Source organism: Maylandia zebra, linkage group LG20, assembly GCF_041146795.1.
Source record: "Maylandia zebra isolate NMK-2024a linkage group LG20, Mzebra_GT3a, whole genome shotgun sequence".
Lineage (NCBI taxonomy): Eukaryota > Metazoa > Chordata > Actinopteri > Cichliformes > Cichlidae > Maylandia > Maylandia zebra.
Window position 1 is genome coordinate 4,610,441 of NC_135186.1, and position 19,675 is coordinate 4,630,115.

The 19,675-nt window shown below is 44.8% G+C and overlaps 1 protein-coding gene across 4 annotated transcripts in view; it reads left to right on the forward strand.

Moving 5' to 3' along the window:
- Positions 1-19,675, forward strand: part of rerea (arginine-glutamic acid dipeptide (RE) repeats a) — a 131,656-nt gene that overhangs the window by 66,970 nt on the left and 45,011 nt on the right. The gene's annotated exons all lie outside the window — the stretch shown is intronic.

Consider the following 19,675-nt stretch of genomic DNA (forward strand, 5'->3'; position numbering starts at 1 on the left):
CAGTTTGGGGTTTTTTTTTTTGTACTGGCAAATAAAAATCCTTCAGCGAATCTTAAACACCACTAACCTTTGCAGTCCACTGGCAGTGTAATAATGCCTGTAATGGAAATATAGATGTTAGTCGATGTGGTTAATTGATTTAACGAAGGAGACCTTCACCGCTTTTCAATTGATTTTTTTTTTTCCCTTTTTTACGACCTAATGTGGCCAAATTGCCTCTTTTGCTGAATAAAGAAAGAAATTAGTTTTTAATTTGCTGATGAGAATAGCTGATTCATCAGGCTCGGTCACTTTAGTGAGACGGTGCTTGTTTTCTGCGCAACAGGACACTTAAAATTCATCACAGCCACACACACATACTCACACTGCCTTCTCCAGAAGAGGAAGTTGAGTTCATCCGTAATAGATTTGTTTTTGTCTATGCAAATAATAAAATAAAGGGCACAGTCTTATGGTTTGAGAGCTTCAGTTAGTTTGCTATATGGTAATTGCCTTTAATGACACACTGCACAGTTTTAGAAGGAGTTTCACGACTGGGTGCAGATTATCTTTTTTTAAGTAATTTGTAATTTGATGTAAAATCCTGGATTGTCTTATTGCCACACTGTGTCTTTTTACACTAATGGCACCAGTGGCTCACCCCATGCTGGATCTTTCCTAAAGGCCGATGCACCCAGAAGATTGTTTTCTATTTTCGGGCCAACCTTCAAATGGAAATATTTCACTGAAGCTTGAAATTCATTATGAAACTGAATTTGAATGTTTTTAATTGGTCTTTTGCGTGGCATTCGACTGCCGCGAACAAAAAAGCGGAACTCATTTCGGTCCAGGTTTGCAGTAATGTGACCACTGTTTATTGGGAAAAGACTCTTGGAATTTGTAATGAATGGGTTTGTGTTGCCTTTTGAAGCCACGGCAAAGCCTCCCAAGTATTACCTGTTTTTCAGGAGATTGGTTGTCTAAGCAGAGCACAGAAGACTTTGGGAGGGGAGGGTTGGGCCAAAGGAATGGCTGTTAGAGTCAGAGGCCATACTTGGTGCTTTATGAGACAGGGGAGTGGTGAGGGTGTGTGTGTGGCCTAACATCCACCGAAGGAAACCAGAATTGAGATTCTAAAGTAATATAGATAAACATTTTGTGCTTAATTTCGCACTTTTTCAGTTTTAGGTGGGGTGGATTCTAGACAGGTCACCTGTCTTTCACAGTCACAGCTAATTCACTGAAGCTTAAATACATGTTTATTTGTAAAACTGGCCAAAAATAACAAGAAAATGCACAGATGTCTATTAAGTTAGGTAAACATACTGTACTCATATACCACCTTTCTGTTCAATTTGAGCAGCCAAAGTGCTAAAGTGCTTTCCATTCACACACATTCATACAAACGCTTATTTCTATGCCTAAGCCTTGCCTAAAATTCACACACACAGACACACAAACACACACTGGTGGATGCTGTGAGGGACAAGGCATGAAGACTACAGTAGCCCCTCTTAACCGCTACATGTGGACCAATTACTTGTTTATCTACACGTTTATGGATTGTTTATTGAGAATATATGAATTCTAGTAAAGTGATCATTGTCTTTTAGGATAATTACACACACTTGCAAATGCTTTTGTGCTCAATGGGAAGCTGAGTGTAGAAGGTTTTTCAAGGTGAGCTGCAGGCCTTGCAGCTAGGCCCCACAGCAGCGAGGCTTTAATCGGATTGCTTTCAGAGACTGCTGAGGATGGCAGGAACCTTTTCTTATGAACGCATGCACACACACTCGCACGAACACCCACGCACTTGCACCTTGATTAAGAGCGCCAGAAGAGGTCTGGGGCAGGCAGAGGTAATTGTCCAGGGAGAGAGGCAGAATGCTAGCTACATTAGCTGACCTCTCTCTCTGTCTCTCTGTCTCCCTCTGTGTCTGTCTCTGTCTCTCTGTTACTCCCTCCCCCAGTCCGTCTGTAATTAATGAACAGCCATCTGCATGCCTGTATGTGTTTGAGCAGACTGTACCCTTGTCCTCCTATGTTAAGACAACAAGCCCCCGCTGGCTCTCTAAACACGTACAGCATTTTTCAGTGAGCTCACTTTGTCACTGAACTACAAATCACACACACACACACACACACACACACACACACACACACACACACACACACACACACACACACACACACACACACATACACACACACACACACAAAAGAAAAAAAAAAAGCCAGGCTACATTGAAAACTCGTAATCTCTGTTTGGTAGTCTAGCACACAATCCTCTTTTAGGATGATGGCTGATTTAGGTTGTAATTGCACGTTTGTATAAACTACCATCTAGCTGAGCCAACCTCGATTCTACCCCCGTCACCCTGCGCTCAAAACTGGGGCACAGAGGCCTTGTGCTTTTGGGAGAATAAAATGCTCCTTCACTCATTCGGCTCTTTTGCAGAACATAATGGTCAGGCTAATCTCATTTCCTCTCCCTGCCACGATATATTGAAAGGAAGAGACAACAGGCAACATGAGTCGTATAACATCAACTGCTTCTCTTTATTTCCCATCTCCTCTCTAACCTCCCTCCCTCCTTCTGCCTCCAACCCCCTCCACCACCACCACCTTTTCTTGCTGCACAAATTATCGATCACTCCACCCCACCTCTGCGTGGTGGAACAGGGCTTTGGAGACACAGCAGAAAGGGGAAGAAATTTTATTGGTCCTGAACCAAACAACCTCATCAATATTGCCCTTCTCGTACCTTTCTCCTTTTTCCCCAACTCTCACTTGCCTTCCTCAGTCTTTAGGCCATAACAGTCTCAGTTGTGTACTTTATCTAATGACCTGTGAATCCAATTAGTGGGGTGTAGAAATCCTGAATGCAGCCATCAATCTCTCCTGCACGCAAAGAACAAGGATTGAAGCCGGCCTCTCTGTTTATGTATTTCTTATCTTTTTCTCACTTGGCGTTTTCTCCACGTCGAGGTGATCCTGAGCCTGTTCTCATTACATATATGTCATCTACCCCTTTTCCACACGCATACACAAACACCAAGATGTCCATTCAACAATAACACATGCAAAAAAAAAAATCAATTCTGCGTCACTTTTAGGGTCATTGTGGACTTGGAGGGCAATCATTTTTGCCTGACTCGTTTAGTCAACAGTGGCAGCTTTGGTGCCCACTGCAACCCCTGTGACACATTGATCCATCCATATAGAGTTCCACCTCCTCCCTCCCTCCTAACATGTCTGCCAAGATACAGAGATGAGCAGCAGCGGACTGTTTCTAAACCGTTAGAAGCGGTAGTGGCGTGGCGAAGTGTTAAAACACTCTTACAAAGATGAAAATCTCTGCCGCCCACATTTCAATTATTAAAAGTGTGAAAGTTTGCAGCAACATTAGTAAAACTCATCAGTTTTCGAAAATGACAAAAATTATTTGCAAAACTTGCAGGAGATTAAAAAAAAACCAGAAATAAATGGTGGCACGAAATTGTGACTTTAAATGAATCAAAGAATGATTGAAATGTTTCGTTTAAGGCGGGTAACATGGCGGGTATTGTAAACGTGCATCACAGTGCATTCTCTCGGATGTGATTAGTTAGGTCAATTAAAGGCCTGCAGTCCTTTAGGCTGTTCTCCCACAAGGGCTAGTTTCTGTTTACACCCAGTGCCGTGACCTTGTAATGTGTTACAATCTATACTGGATGAAAGCAATGCAGGGAGCTTGCCAGATACAGACTTGTGTGTTTTTTATCTTGTGCGTGTCTGTGTGTGCTTGCGCCGCATTTCTATTCTGGTCACGCAGCTTGTATTATGATCATGTACTTTGATACGTATTAATCTTGTTCTCACGCGAGTCGTATGTCGCCGTGAGAGAAGAATCGAAGACAAAAAGCCGCCTGACAGAAACTGAGCGCTGAGCAGTCTGCAGCCATATCTGCCCATTGACCCTGACTTCACCAATCCATCCTGCTCTTCTTACCTCAATTCTCTCCTCTGTCTCCATTTCTCTCCCTCTCACTCTCTCATCTGTCTGTTTCTACACTTCATTCCCCTCCTCCCCCCATCGTCCCCTCTCCTCTTTATCTGCTGTCACTCACCTCCCTCCCTCCTCCCATCCCATGTTCAAGCCATTGTGCTCGTGTCCTCGACGCTCATTGACCCTCCCACCTCTCCTCTCTGCTTGTAGCTAGCCTTATTTGCTGTTATTGGCCAAGTCAGCTGTGCCCCATCCTCCCTCCCGTCCTTCCTTTCCCTACATCCTTCTCTTTCCCTGCCAGCAACCCTGTCTCCCTCCCTCTTTCGTTAATGGAGTGATTGCAGCGTTTCTCCCTCGGGGAACAAGGGATTGAGGAGCCCAGTACACCAACACACAAACATACAAACACACACACACCCTCACAGTCTTTCTCTCCCACTGTTAGCCTCACAAACAAATGCTCATCTCCACCCCTGGATCTTCCTGCTTATGGACATTTAATTAGATGCCACGTACAATGCAATTATCTTGCCAGGATTCGTGCTCATATGTTGCAGTCCTGATCAGCTACAGTACAGAGCACACTGTATTCACTGGTTTTCATTATGTCCCGTCATTTAGCAGCAGTGTAAGGTTATAACCACCCGAGATTGAGTGCGCTCTGTTTCGTCTGCGAGATGTGCACAGGTTAATCTGCGACACGCTTTATGTTCTTTGTGTTTGTCCAGGGAAAACATGTTGTGATGTCGTGTTTGTACAGGTCTGAGCACTGTCAAGTAACACGTCAATACATGCACTTGGCATGTGTGGATGCGCATTACTGGAGATAATGATGTTAAGTCTAAATGATGAGATGTGTCGAAACCATAGGTGTTTCTGCAGAGGGGTGATTTACATCTCCTCTCAGTGTCTAATCTCTGTCTTTACGGTTAATAAATCCGGTTTGATGCAAAGAAATGGCCCCAATTTGTTTCGACATATCACTCGCGTCATCCTCTTTTATCATAGAACTCTTACAAATAATGGCAGCAGTATTTTGAATTATCTGAATGTATGTGTTTAAAATGAAAAGGATTCTTTTATTTAACTTCATTCAAAAGCATTTTGATGCATTTTCTCTTTTGTGATGCTGAGATGATATTGTCTATTTCCTGAACCGGTTGGAATAATTAATTGGCGGGCCAAAACATTTAATTAGCAAAGAGCTTGCAAATTAATGAGGAAAACTCTGCATTTTCACAGTGTGACACGGTTGTTTGTGGGACTATTATAGAAAATCAGATGCGTGGATGTGCTGTAATATTTTAATGATGGCACAAAATCCCATCTCAGTTTTAGTGCTAGATTAAAAAAATATGAAAAAACCCATCTACCAATGCTAAAGGTGCACTGCAGACAGGGGTGCAGATTTAGAAGCCTCTAAAGCTCAGTTAGTGGCACGTGTGTGTGATTTAATGAGTAAATCATTTATTGTTAAGCTTTACTATCTGTGTAATCGGGACACATGCACCGTCTGTGTGTGGGTATTCACATACATGTTTTCTTTAGATTGACATAACAGTTAATGTGTCATGTTAACAATGTGTGTATACCTTCTCCATAAACACGCACACATGTGCACACCAAATGCTAATTATATCTCTCACAACTGATCCCTGACTGTTTTAGCTGCTGTATAACGTTCAGCCTTGGAAAGTGCTTCCTATTCAAAGTCCATAATTAAAAATGTTTGATAAAGATGCAAATTTATGTGCATAAATACGCATGCTTAACATGAGCACTTATTAGGTTTTCTGTGGACCCTGACTACAGTCCTAATGGAATCCAAAGTGCTGAGAATTAGTTTAACAATGAGATCCACGGGCTAATTAGCTTGTGGCTAGCTCACATGCACGTATTCAGATCCGTGGGATATCTGTAAGTGTATATGTGCTAATGGAGCTTGCGACCGTCCCCGCGGTCCATCCCCACATGTGCGGTGATTCAGTGAAAGCAAGCATGTCAGACTGTTGGTGCTGAGCCACCGAAATGACAGTGGGAGGTTTACTAGACAGCCATCACTACTTGTCTCTTGTCACTGCCTGGAAGGCTGAGCTTCCTCTTTTTTTTTTATCTCCTTTCTCCCTTTGCGGCCACCCTCCACCCCACCCCCATCGAACATTTTGAAATGCAATTATGGATCAGTGAGCACCACCATCAGTCGTACTTCTTGTTAATATTTATTGAGTAGAGCAGCAGCCGCTGCCATCTCTTGAGAGAGGGGCGCTACAGTCATTAGGGGCAATTTTGTGTGTTTGTGTGTGTGTGTATATATTCGTGTGTGTGCTTCTCAGCTCTTCCTTTCATTCCACAGTCCACTCAGCTGCTGTAAGCGAGCTGCTACATTTCTCAGGCATGAACATGTGGAGGTGCACTCTTTCACAGTTGCATGGGGCTGTCTTAAGTGTGTGCTTGTCTCTGTGCTCTCTGTGAGGAAGCAGCTTTGACAAGGGCATCTAGGCGTCTACAGACATGGCCGGCCAGGCGAGCCTGCTGCAGACTGTGTGATTGAAGCATCCTGCCTGTAATGTTCCCCCATTGAGTGGCAGCCTTAAAGCAATACAAGCACAACACAGCAGCTATTAAACACTGAATGGCCATTCACTTCCACTTGGCTGCAAAAGGGAAACAAAGCAGGATTGTTTGGGGGTTTTTTCTATTTGGACAAATTCTGCTCAGATTAGCTATCTTCATTTGACAAATGGCCCACTCCCTTTCCTCTCCTTGCATTTGATTATGACTAGACCCAATGAGCAAAGCATTTTCTGCCACTGTTTTGGTACTATCGTGCCACTTTGTCCATTGTGACCATTTCGATTCATTCTTCTGTTCTGTGTGAGGTATGAGGCACCCTATCCCGTTCCCTCCATACTTCACTCGCGTTTCTCACGCTTGAATTTTCATTGAGGTGAAGCCATTAATGTCATTCTCTGGAAAAACATTAGGTCATTAAGCTGCCACGTTGGTGACCAGCTTAAAGCAGCTGCTCTTTCTGTTCATGTATGCGCTTACAATTTTTGCAAGACTGACAAGCCGTAGTTCTACTCTGGTGTCGGTTTGCAAGCGTGGTGCATTTCTCAAATCAGATGGAGACAGGCATGCGTCTCTCTGACAGCTACAGAGCCCCGTCTCTGTTGGGAGACGGGTTAGATTGATTGTCCACACCAGCGCAGTGATGAATAAATAAAGCAATACAAATGGCAAGGTTGAGATAACAACACATTTCAGGCCCAGCAAGTGGAGCAACTGGGATTGAGCTCTCCTTGTGGGTATGAAATGAAACCTGCCCAACCCTCTGCATGGCTCTTCGACTCTTCTCTCCCTCTTTTCATCTTTTTGGACAGATAACACTTTTTTCTCTCACCCTCACTGCCCTCGCTGTGCATTAGCTAAACGCTGCTATGGAAACTAGTTGTTCAACCAATAGGATTATCTCTTTCTCTAGGATAGAAGACGGGAGGGGAGTGAAGTAGACTGAAATCAAAATGGGGTTTGTGTGTGTGTGTGTTTTTTTTATGAGTGGTGATTACTTTCCCAGATGGGGTGTGGGCGCAGCCTGCGGACAATGGGGGGTTGGTCGGACTGAAGGGCCAGGCCAGCGGCCGTAACATTTTCAGAAAGGCCCAATCAATAGCCACCTCTGTGACCCTTCACTGCTAAATAATTCAGCAGAGAAGCCTTTTGACTACTTTACCCCCCCACTTTAGAGTCTAATTAGTTTACTCTGACCGGCTTGGCCTCATGCAAAGATTTCATTTTATTAGTATTATTTTTTTCCAGGGATAAATGACATTTGGGACCAACATTGAAAATCAAAGTGCTTTTTTCACCTTTTGTTGCCACCTTGTTAAAATACTTGGTTGCTCTGCTTCAGACACTTTTCCTCTTTAAAAATTTTTTTTAGTTGAATACAATTGAAAACAACTCTGATTTCTTTGCATTTTCATCACATGAACTGAAGTCACCATGCACTGGAGTTTAGCACCACACTTTATCTTAATAGCAAACAGACACTGCTGCCTTCTCTGCTGCTGACTTTGATGAGAAAGCAGGAAAAACAAATGCCCTTTTTGGCACAGATGCCTACAAAGGCAGGCAGATTTGATGCTCACATAATACACAGGACTCCCAACCTGGTGGTATGGGAAAATAATGGCAGCGCCTGTTTAATCACTCAACCAAGGTCTTCCTATTGAAAAGAAAGCATCCTCCCCCTCGTCCTCCATATGGGGCTGCACACTAAATTAGAGGGTGAAGGTTTCTTTGAAGTAGGCTAATGTTCACAGCGTCTCGTAACCACTGGGACCTTAAATTGTAGATAAAACTCTTCATTCTGTCTTTGCTCACTCATCATTTCCATGGATTTTATTTTTTCCGTGTCACCTTCCTGGTCGCTGCAGTGAGTTTTGTACTTGGAGAATCTCTTGTGTCTTCCTGGCCACCCAGTGCTGAGTGTAGTAACCAGACACTAAACACATTTGCGTGGACTGGTCAAGCTTTAATTGGATTGGCCTCTGCTCTGAAAACGGATGGCTAATTTTACCCCCACCTCCTCGCCTTCTCCTACATTACATTACAGCTACACACACCCCCACCCCCCGCCACTCTTTTCCCTTTTTCCAACATACACTTTTCCCCTCCCTTTCTCAGCTTAAGGAGGTATCTGGCATGCTTCACCACTGGTGCTCAACTTAGCTCAGTTTAATTTCCAGCTTGTCCAATGTGTGACATGCCAATAAAAAAAAGAATGACAGAGAAAAGGAGAGAAAGAGGAGGAGGAGGGGCGAGAGAGTATAACGCTGTGGAAGTGGAGATTTACAGTGGTATCGGGTTCACACGCTTCCACCAGGGCCCTATCCCCCCCCCCCCCCCCCCCCCCCCCCCCAATCTCTATTAAAGAACACATGGTGCAAATTAACTCTTGCCAGCAGAGAGAGCAGAGGGAGGAAGGAAAAGAGGGCAAAGGCATCGGTCAGGGACAGGGGAAGACACGAAAAGAGGAAATTTCAGGGATTGCCGTGAGGTCTGAGGAATGTAGCTTTTCGTAGCTTGGATCTCGCTCGCCTCGCAAAGCTGTTAAAAACAAAACAAAAAAAACAGTGACATCACCACAGGCTGTCATCTCCAGCAGCTCCCCTGCAGCACCACAGCGATCTCATACAGACCTTCTGACACTTTGTACATGTGCTACAGCTTGAATGACTGCTAACTCTGTCCTCCATCTAAAAATGCTTGTTGATCTAATCCAACACAACTGGCTGACATGTGCTCGAGCTTTGATCATTAAAAGGGTGATGTTGGTCTGTTTGACAAGTCTGATTCAGTTTCTTGAGAACAACTCAGTCGTTATATGCGAACAAACCTAGAGACCAGAGAGTTTTACCAGACATATTATCAAGATTTACACACTGGAGGTACTCCATAACCAACAAATAAAACACTGGAAGGGCTCATGGTTGCAGCTTTTGCTCTCATCGAAGGATTTTAGTAGATTTTGTAGAAGCTTTCAAACCATAAAATGCACCAATATGCCCGATGATTGACAGAAAGGTGACTGCCTTTGCTCGCATGTACAATAGGGCATAGAAACAGGGTTGAAAAGCATAGATAAAATGTGTTTTTCCTCGTGTTTCAGGTAATGACAAATCTGTGCTGGTCTTTTCTTAGACACAGAGGGGAGGATTGTGTATTTTCCATTCTGTGCGTCATATTTCCGCCTGCAGTGGCTGCGGCTGGTGCTGCATGTGCTTTGATGGGCAAGCCTAAATTGTGTTTGCCTGTCTGTCACCACCAATGGATCACATGGACTGAGGGAACCGCAGCTGCGAAGGCTCGGAGACGCTTCACCACACTTGCACACACACTTCATTTATCCTGCGGATAGGTGTTTGTGCCTTCTTGCGACTTGTATCCACACACAAAACGTTGCACACTTCATTATTCCTGCATTGTGTAACGCCCCCCTCCCAAGTACTCTGCTGTGCTTCCCTAAAAAACAGTCCAAACCTCTAAATTCTCCACCATCTCCTCCACTTGTCTGCTGTCTGGCAGTACATACCTCAGACTCCCTTTCTCTCCTTCTCAGCAGTAATCTCTCCCAAACATCATCCCTACTGAGATTTCACAGTACTACCAGTTTATTTTATTGTTGCCTCGATCTTAAAAGAAAGAAAGAAGAAGAGTATGCTACGAAGCTGTATAAACAGTGTCTGTGATGGTAAAGACATTTCCTGGCATCAAAGGGCCGAGCCGTGCTATCCCCTCAGTAGCTGTATTCATTTCCCCTCCTGCCACGCTCAAATGCTCTTTGTTCCTCTCTTTATAGGAATGTACTTAACAGTTTGGCAGTGTTGTGTTTGTGAACAGAGCCGCCTTTGTTCCAGCAGGCAGTTAACACTTGTGTACAGAGTAAAGGGAGGAAAGTCTGCGTTATTAAGCCCACTGTTAAATTAGCCTAAGCACTATCTTAATGAAATGATAAAAAAAAAAGAAGTACAGACCTCCCTTAAGTCTGTCTTTTTTTTTGTACAGTTGTCAAATCCATTACGTTTTATCTAGTGGCTTCTCCCCTATCCCCCTTTTTAAAGCCAAGCTTCTGCCCTGCATAGGAATCTGTGTTGGGAGCTTTATCTGACATGCTATTTAATTCCTTCTCTTGCTTTTCTTTTTTTCTTTCCAGAGCTAATTGAATCACGTTTAAATTACATTATTTTTTTTAATCCAGATTGAACAGGCAGCGTGCTTTTATAGGGATAATGCAGTCAGCTGTGTAGACTCTTAACTGCACCAACTAGCTATCGAGCTTAATAGCCCACTTATAGTTTGCTATCGTGGCCAACCCATTTGCGACTGAATACGTCTTCTTATATTTTACCTTTCTCACCTTATTCCGCATTCTTTTGTCTCCTCTTTCCTTTCTCTCCTCTGTCTGGCCCTTGTGATTCATCTTGTGGCGTCTGTGCATGTTGGGATGGGGATGATCTGATGGCGGCCCAGCACGAGGGCATGTAAGAATTAGCTCACAGACCAGCAAGAATAAAAAAAAAAACAAACACTCACTGTCTTCCTCCCACTTCTCTTTCCTCCTACCTTCACCTTCCTCTCCAGGTGAAACGGAATGATTTAATGCGCGGCCCTGTCACAGCAGGTAATGGAGTTGGCGGATGAGTGCGGAGGCTCTTTCCATCAGCAGGCGGAGGGTGTGAAGGGTTGATGGGGGTGATCGAGACCCCCCGTATGTCTGGGGTGTGCTCCTTGGATAGACGGCGACCTCTCGTCCTCTCCTCCCCGCAGAGCCAAGAAACGCACATTTACACCAAACACACACCTCATTTCTCCAACGTCAACCTCGCAGTGGAGCTTGTGCTTACGCCGTTTGAGCTGTAGACTTTTGACAGGGCCGGTGGGGGACTGATGAAGCTCGCTGTTAACAGATGGCTGACTGTCTCCTGGAGTACTTTTTTGGCCCAAAACGTCATCTCTAAAGATGCCTCCCTGGATCATTAGTGGGGTTTTTAGATGAGCCTACTCACAGCGATAATGAGACGTAATGTTATTTATTTGTCAGCTTTAACTGTTTTTCTTATTTGAAAGCAGCTAATTGATTGTGTCATTCAGTTGTAAGCGAGACATTTTCTCTAAATCACTTTGACCCTGTCTACGAGGTTATAGTTGTAGTGCAATACGAGTACTAATCCAAACAGTGGAAGGTACAGGGGAAGAATATTGATTAGCTCTATTGATCACATTCACACTGTCCTTGTTCCCCCCTCCCCTTTTGTCTTTATCTTAGTTTTGATTGTGCTTACCTGTTAATTAGTCACAAATGTTAGTGTTGATATTTAAATGTTTATTGATCTAGTACTTTTTAACTTATTAGGAGGGGAAAAGGCAAAATTAAAAGCTGAATTGCTTTATTCGCTCATATGCATTGTGTAATAATTGCAAAATCATTGTTTTTGCATCAAAAAGCTAACCCCTTCATGCTCTCCTGCTCTGTTCAGTTTCCGAACAACAGTTTAAAAGATCTTTTGACCATTTCAGATTGAATTTGTGAATTCAGCCATAACCCGGCATATATTAGCATATATAGCATAGCTGGGGAAAGGCGAGATAGGCTGTGAGCTCGGCAGTCATACGCTGTACATCTCTGCACTTGGCTTTGACTGGTTTTTTCGAACAGTCTGCTTCTGTTTGTGCCCTCAAATGCAAAAGACTTGTTGCCCTTGTGCCAAGAAGCATTGTCAGCGCAGACTCTGATGGAGTGTAACTATGCTTTTGAGGCGTTTGGTTCTCTCCTGCATTGTCATTAAGAGCAGTGCCTTTTTGTGTGATGCATGAAACAGCTGTGTGTGTGTGTGTGTGTGTGTGTGCGTGCGTGCGTGCGTGCGTGCGTGCGTGCGTGTGTGTGTGAGAGAGAGGGAGAGCGCCCCGCCCCTCAGACTCAGGGAGAGAGAGAGATCTTTTCTGGATTGGGAATAGCATAATTGCATCACAGACAAATCTCTTAATCTTATTGCAAATTAGGGAAAAAAGTAGAGTCGGGGAGACCAGTTGTGCAAGGTAATGCTTCCGTAGCATTGTGTAGCAATCTATTATGTAGCAATCTATTTTCTGAATTTCTTTAATGCAGAGAGCAGAACTGATTAGGTCTTAGCTTATCAATGATTTAATAATTAATAATTTAGCTTCAGGCTGGTTCAGTATCAGGTTTGACTGCCAATCCTTTCTAACATCCAGTCCACCTTGGGATTAAGCAAAGATATTGCTTACCCTTAAGAGTAGCCGTGGCTTTTTTAGAGACACTAGCTCAACTCATTACACAGCAACAGCTAGCCATAATTAGGTGCAAACTGTTTGCTGCTATGCTAAAATGCCATTTAAATGCCAAATGGCAGCGAGGGTGCGTATAATATGTGGGATCTCTGGCCTGTTGGTGTAGACACTCCTCTGGATTGTTGCTGCTGCCGGAGAGAGGTTACACAGAGATAAGTGGTTGTTCTTGCTGCATCAGCCCACACTGCCTACGTTAGCTCATCGGCTAGGACTCCCCACCTCAAACCTTTCGCACTTCACGCGCTATTGTTAGCAGAGATACTGTCTGGTCAATTTGAGAGGGTTGGTTAACAGATTAACGTCCAAGCGTGTACAGACGAGCCAAGAGCTCCTGCTGCTCGTGGGTTTTTAGGCGGGGGCGCGACTTCATGGCTGTCCATTCACACGTGGGGAGATATTTTTATGCTCAAGTGGACACAGATGAGCCGAGTTTGTGATTAGGTATTTTTCTTGTGCTGTTCTAACACCCACTCCTAGCTGTTTTATTTCACTGTTTTGACTTTAGTAGGAGAGCTTTTGGTGTGTAGCTGGTGAGTGCAGCACCGCAGGCCCATATAAGGAGTGTGTATGTGCTCCGTGTGGCTCTGCACAGAATCACAAGGTGTCTGGAGTCCACCTGTCAAGCCCTACCACAGCCATCTTTAGCACCAACCTGACAGAAAACACTAGAGCACAGTCAGCTTTATGCCAGATGGCTGGTGTGCTATGCTAACATGCTATAACAAAGATGTTTATTATGGTAATATGTCATGGTAAGCTGGCAGTCACTGGGTTTGATTGAGTGAAAAGAAGCAGTGTTTTCACTGGGCTGGTGCAGCAGCCGCTGAGCTTTATAGCCTTTAAAGTAAAGCAAGGCTACATGTCCCACATCCCTACCGAAGACTAATGTGTATGCTTGTGTGTGTGTTTGCATCTCTGTATGTGAGCAGCGTGTGTAATCACTCCTAGCTGGCGGGCTCGGAGGGAGAGGTGGAATCAATGCAGTGGGCTATGAAGAAAAGGAGGAGAGGGAAGGAGGAGGCTGATCAATATCATAGCAGCAGGGTGGGGTAATATCCACTTCATGCAGAGCCGCCACAAACGGGGAGGATTGTGGGAGTGAAGCAAGGGGACACAAAGGAGAAGGCGAGAAATGAGAGAGAAGAGGAGAAGGAGTGGCAGTGGTAAAAAGATGCAAATCTCCATGGCGCCTGTAAACAAGAGGCTCTGTGTCAATCACCAGATGAAGTGGCACATTTAGCATTCTCCTCTCGCCCGCAACCATTCCAGCACTGCTGGGGATTGTTTGCTTGGCAGCTGGCTGCCCATTGGTCTGAACCGGGGGGACTGGGCGTGGCTGCGTGGTGATAACGCATGGGCTGCCATGGCAATGATACCCACTTTTTTAAGAGAGTCATCAATAACACCCGCCCCGTTGTACTTCACATACTGTTAGTCAATGTCTGCTGGATCATTCCATCATAAGCCTATCATATCGCTCTCCGCACGCAATCTGTTACACGCATCCACTCTGTTACAAAAAGCTGGCTTTAAGAACACCTAATCACACTCTACCCAAGGACAGGTGGGTGTCAGACACACCACCAGCAACGCTGGCTGAAAAGTGAACCATCTTCACACATACGAGCTGCAGAAAGTGAATCTCCCTTTATGTTGCTTTGTTGTTTGAGGTTGCGTGCGGCCCACCAGATCTCATGCCAATGCTGATTGCACGGTATGGGGAACTGTGTCTCCTTTCTGCTTGATTTAACTTCAAAGCTGTGACTGGGCTGAGCAGAGCTGGCTTCGTATTGCCGTTTAAAGCTGGGAGACAGGATGTGATGGCAGACAACTGAACTGTGCACTGTAAACGGACACTTCCTCTGCGGTGGGTAGGAAGTCCCCGCCAAACCATATGGTCACACTGGGATGCACAGATCATCTGTGTGAGTGTGTGTGTGGGTGCATTCCTTAGGTTCTCTCTCCATGGGGTTCTGAATGTGTTTGTCCATTTATTCGTCTTGTTTTCCTGTGCATAGTGTCTGCCCCTGTACATGCTGTTACAACTAATTGCATTGACCTGGCTCCTCATCTGTCAGAGCATAGAGCCGTTTTTAAGGTGGGGTAGATGTGTGTCTCATTTCAATGATGGCGGCGGGGCTAAGTGAAGGGTGAAAGTGAAGTGAAGAGGTGACTCGCAGACAGGAAAGCACTGCCTGAGACACAGCAATGACCCTCCCACCACCCCCCTCTCTCTTTTTGGTAAACAGTCATTCTCCTCTCCTCCCTTGACAGAGTGAGCTGAGGCGCGTAATTCCCTCGTCTACAGCAAAATCTTTTACCTTCCCTACCCCAGTCTTGGACTCTGCTGCACAAAGCAAATGCTGCTTGAGCCTGTGTGTGTGTGCGTGTGCGTGCGTGCAGGTTCAAAGTATGCCTTTTGATTTACAGGCACATGCAGATAAATGGGCGGAGAAGGCTTTGATGTGCCTGGGTTGCAGAAAGTAGAGATGTTGGTGTGTTGTTCAGCCTCTTTGTCTCACCCTCTCTCTCCTCTCTCTCGCTGTGGGTGCTGTGTTTGGGTACGTGCGAACGATAACCAGCGTGTTTGACACGCCGCTCGTCATGACTCTGTTGTTTTTCCCATGTTCTGCATTAGCGAGCAATTGTTTACTTAACCGTGTATGTTTTATTTTTGCTGGAGTTTGGGAAGTCAACCGCAACACGAGACCTCGCAAAGGATCTGCAGCTCTTAATTCGCAGGGCTTAAAATATGCCTGTTTGTTCCTATTCAATCAAGACACTTTGTTGGTTGTCCTTGCAGAACGGCCACCCGTTATATCAATGTCACGTCAGCTGAATGTTTTTTTCTTTTTTCTTTTTTATCTTGCATTTAAATAACCTAACACAGTGGAAGAGGAGTTTAAACTAAACGATCGATTATGAATAAAAAGGTGATGCATCGTATTGAAAGTCTTCACCGAATATGTAACGTGCAGACAAAAAATCTGAAGGTGTTCAGGTGCTCAGTTAATGCAGATTAGGATGTAACTTACAACTCAGATCAATCATTTATAGATTCCTGCATCTTTTATCCTGTCAACCGCGTCAGATTTCTCGCCATTATTCACTTACATTAAAGTCGCAGTGAATTTATTTGTATTATTTTACACTAGATTTAAATGGAAAGTAATTCTAGCCAGCTAATTTACATTTTTCCCTTTCTTATTAACTCAGCCTACCTTCAGTACCTTCGGGATGATATGATAGCAAAGCATCTTTTGATTTTTCTTGTACTTGAAAGTTAAAAAAACAAACCCGAGTTAATCATGTAGGAGGAACCTACAAAATATTTAGCTTTTAATACTATTACAAAGGTCCGGTATTTTCCATCAGACTCCTTAAAAGGTGTCGGATCCATTTGAGGAAATGCATTTTTATGTTTGATGCATTGTAATGTGCATTTTAGGCATTTTTTAAAAAACAAAACAGCTGCATCCCTATCACTTTAAATTCATTGCACTTAAAAATACACGCAGAGACTCCAGCCCATAATCATGTTACAATATGGCGGCTGTTCTTGTCGGTCTAGACGAAAAGTCGTGCAGCACAGCTCCTTCTAGCACTGGGCCAGCCTTGTTATTGCAGCTGTGTTGTCTACAATACATCTCTTGTTGCAGCACAGCAGGAGGCTGCTCAAAGCTCCTGGCCTCTATGTGGGTGTGTGTGTGTGCGTGTGTGCACACATGTGTTATAATCACATTCCTCCCCAGCTTTCAGACATTTTCTCTGAGTAGCCTTTTGATTTTTGTGAGCTGTAACTGTGTTTGGTGAAATGCCCGTAATGTCTTTAAGTCTTTTAGCGCACATCTGATAGCGTTCTTCATTTGCATCCACCCGGATATATTGTCACACACACACACACACACACACACACACACACACACACACACACACACACACACACACACACACACACACACACACAGAGTCAGGTAATTTGCATGTGATTATTTGCATATTGTACAAAGCAGGCATGCCTGACAGACCACCCACTGCTCAGCTAGTGCGGCATCTGGCTGATACACTGCTTACATGATGTATTACTGATAGGGCCAGTGTCATCACTAGAGACTGACAGACAGGCAAGGTCACCTTCAGACCGAGATAAAGCAGGGGAAGGGAGCCGGAGAGATGGATATCTTTGGGAGCAGCGGGCAGATAAAAACAAAACAATCACAAGTGCTTGAGCTTGCGGTGGTTTAAGCTGTCTGTCCGGTTTTCACACTCTGCGTTAAGATCTGTTTTTGCATGCTCGTGTTAATACACTCTGCTTGTTTCTCTCTATCCATGGCTGACTGTCGCCGCTCCGTCCACGTTTGTTCTTTTAAAATCGATGCAGTTTTGTTTGTGTGTGCATGCGGAAATGAGATTTGTATTGCAAGAAGGATCATAATTGTGCATTAACGTGCGTTTTCTGACCATACAGACGTGCAGGAGGTGCCTCAGCTTCTTGTATCTGTGTCACTGTCACACGCTCTCCCTCTAGACACTCCTGATGGCCTGACAGCTGCTCTCACATAAAGACCTCCAAAGCATTCACATGAGCACACACTGCGTCAGTCTTTGAAGTGCTACAAATTTGTACATACGCACAGCACCTTTCTGACTCCCCAGTGCATTGTTGAGAAGATATACGACCCACACGCGCACACACTACGTGATAAATTTGTGTGTGAATTATACCAAGGCGACGGGGGTGGTGGGGGGGACATCGATTAGCACTGGCTTAAGCATGCCTTCTCATTTCCTGTCTTCCATTACAGCACTCAGCTCCATCTCTGCCATACCCTGCTCAAGAGGCTGCCACTGGTCCTCACACATACAGACACACGCACACGCACAGACACACACATATGCAGGGTTTGGATTAGCTTGCTGGGCAAACGTCCAATATGACAAATCCACACACACACACAGTCTGATAGTCATATCCTTTCTGCGCCCCTCTCTGTGAGCATTCCTCCTCTCTTTCTCTATAGCAGCAGTCTAGTAAGTATTAGTGAGATGTCTCATTACTTCACCAGGCTATGCTAACAAGGCACAGCTAACACAATGGATTACAGGGAAATGAAACACCCGGCGGTTTAAAGGGTCTGCGCAAGAAAAAGCCAGTGTCCTCTCAAAACGTCAGCATTCCTCCCTTTTTTCTTCCCTCATTGTGTGTTTGTGTCTCTCTGTGAATCCTGACTCACGGGCATTACCTTGAGACCAGACAAGTCTCCGCTCTCTTGAGAACATCCCAGGCTATGCACAAGCACACACACACATACAGGCACGCTGGCGAATACACTAACACGCACAGGGAAGCCAGGTATCAAAGCGAGATGGCTTTGAAGCGGCTAAATGAAAGGCTGAAGGCAGAAATGACAATGTTTTCTGGCAGGCTTTAACTCTATGTCTGGCTGAGAGGGAGAGCTTGGGAAATAAAGTCAGTATTATGATCTGAACACTGAGATATGAGCTCTCCTAACCGCCTCCATCTGTCCTCCTGCAGCCTGCGTTTGAAGTCTTACTCGGATCTGCATTCTAGTCTCTACCCCTGCAAAGCGCTGCAAAGATTTCTGACTGTGCTAATGTATGTCTCTCTCTATGTGTGTGTATTAGCATTTAGCCTAAATCACTGAGCATAAGTTGCCAGGTGCTCTTTGACTGTTTTGTGCTGTTAGTGATCATCATTTTATAACCCCTCTCTCCCTTTGACTTTTAACAGTGCTGCTATCTGCACCATCACTTAACTTGTGTTAAATTTCCTGGCTTAAACTGACGTGAAACAGAAGTGTGTTGGAGGCAAAGACAAATATTTAAGTTGGACGCAGCTCGGCTGTTTTATGCCGCAAACAGCCAGCGCTAGTGTTCTCAAGTCTCACTGCCTCTCTCTTTCTAGAAGGAATCCAGCGCGATCCTTTAAAGCAGATATCTTATTATTCCTGCTATTAGTTTGCTGTATTCCTCGAGGACACATTTGAAATAAAGGAGAAGTGAAACAGACTGTGGAGCGAAGCAGAGGGTTGGAAAAAGTTGTGAACCTCAGTGTCGCAGTCATGTGGGGTGCTTGTGACTCTCTAGTGTGTAAAAGGGTGCCTGTGGTTGGCAGTATGATCCACCAGTAGTGGTCCTCAGCCCCGAAGTCTTAATTAGTATCATCTGTGAGCTCCGCGTGACTCATTCTTCTTCTTCTCCCCCCCCCCTCCCCTTCCTCGATTCTCTGCTGTGTTTTTTGCCTCGATGACAAGAGGACCTGTTAACATCCTCACATGTGTTGCTGTATGTCATCAATTTGTACGGCGACCCGGCCAGCGAGTCCATCGTAAAGTGATCTAAACCCTGTGGGCTTGATTCTGTGAAAGTGGGTTTTAAATTTAAGACAGGCATTCAAAGGCACACACACACACACACACACACACACACACACACACACACACACACACACACACACACACACACAGCGAAACGAGAGCAAATCTGCCCACTCTGAATCGGCTAATGCTCATCCAATCCAATATGGAGCCGGGCTGACAGATGGGCCCAGTGTGTTCAAAGCAGAGGGTGCCGATTTAATATCCAAACAGGTCAAGCCAAAGAGAGGCAGAGAGAGAGACACCCATGTGTAGGCATGGTGTAAAAGGTCCTGCCAGCATCGCCACCACAGCTGGGACTCACCTTGCCCCTCCCCCACCACCCCCCATGCCTCCCACACAATCTCACACATTATATATTTAATTATTTATTCATTTTTTTCTTGTTGCCAGGCATACAAGAAGGCTGTGCACAGTTCCGCCCAACAAATGTTGT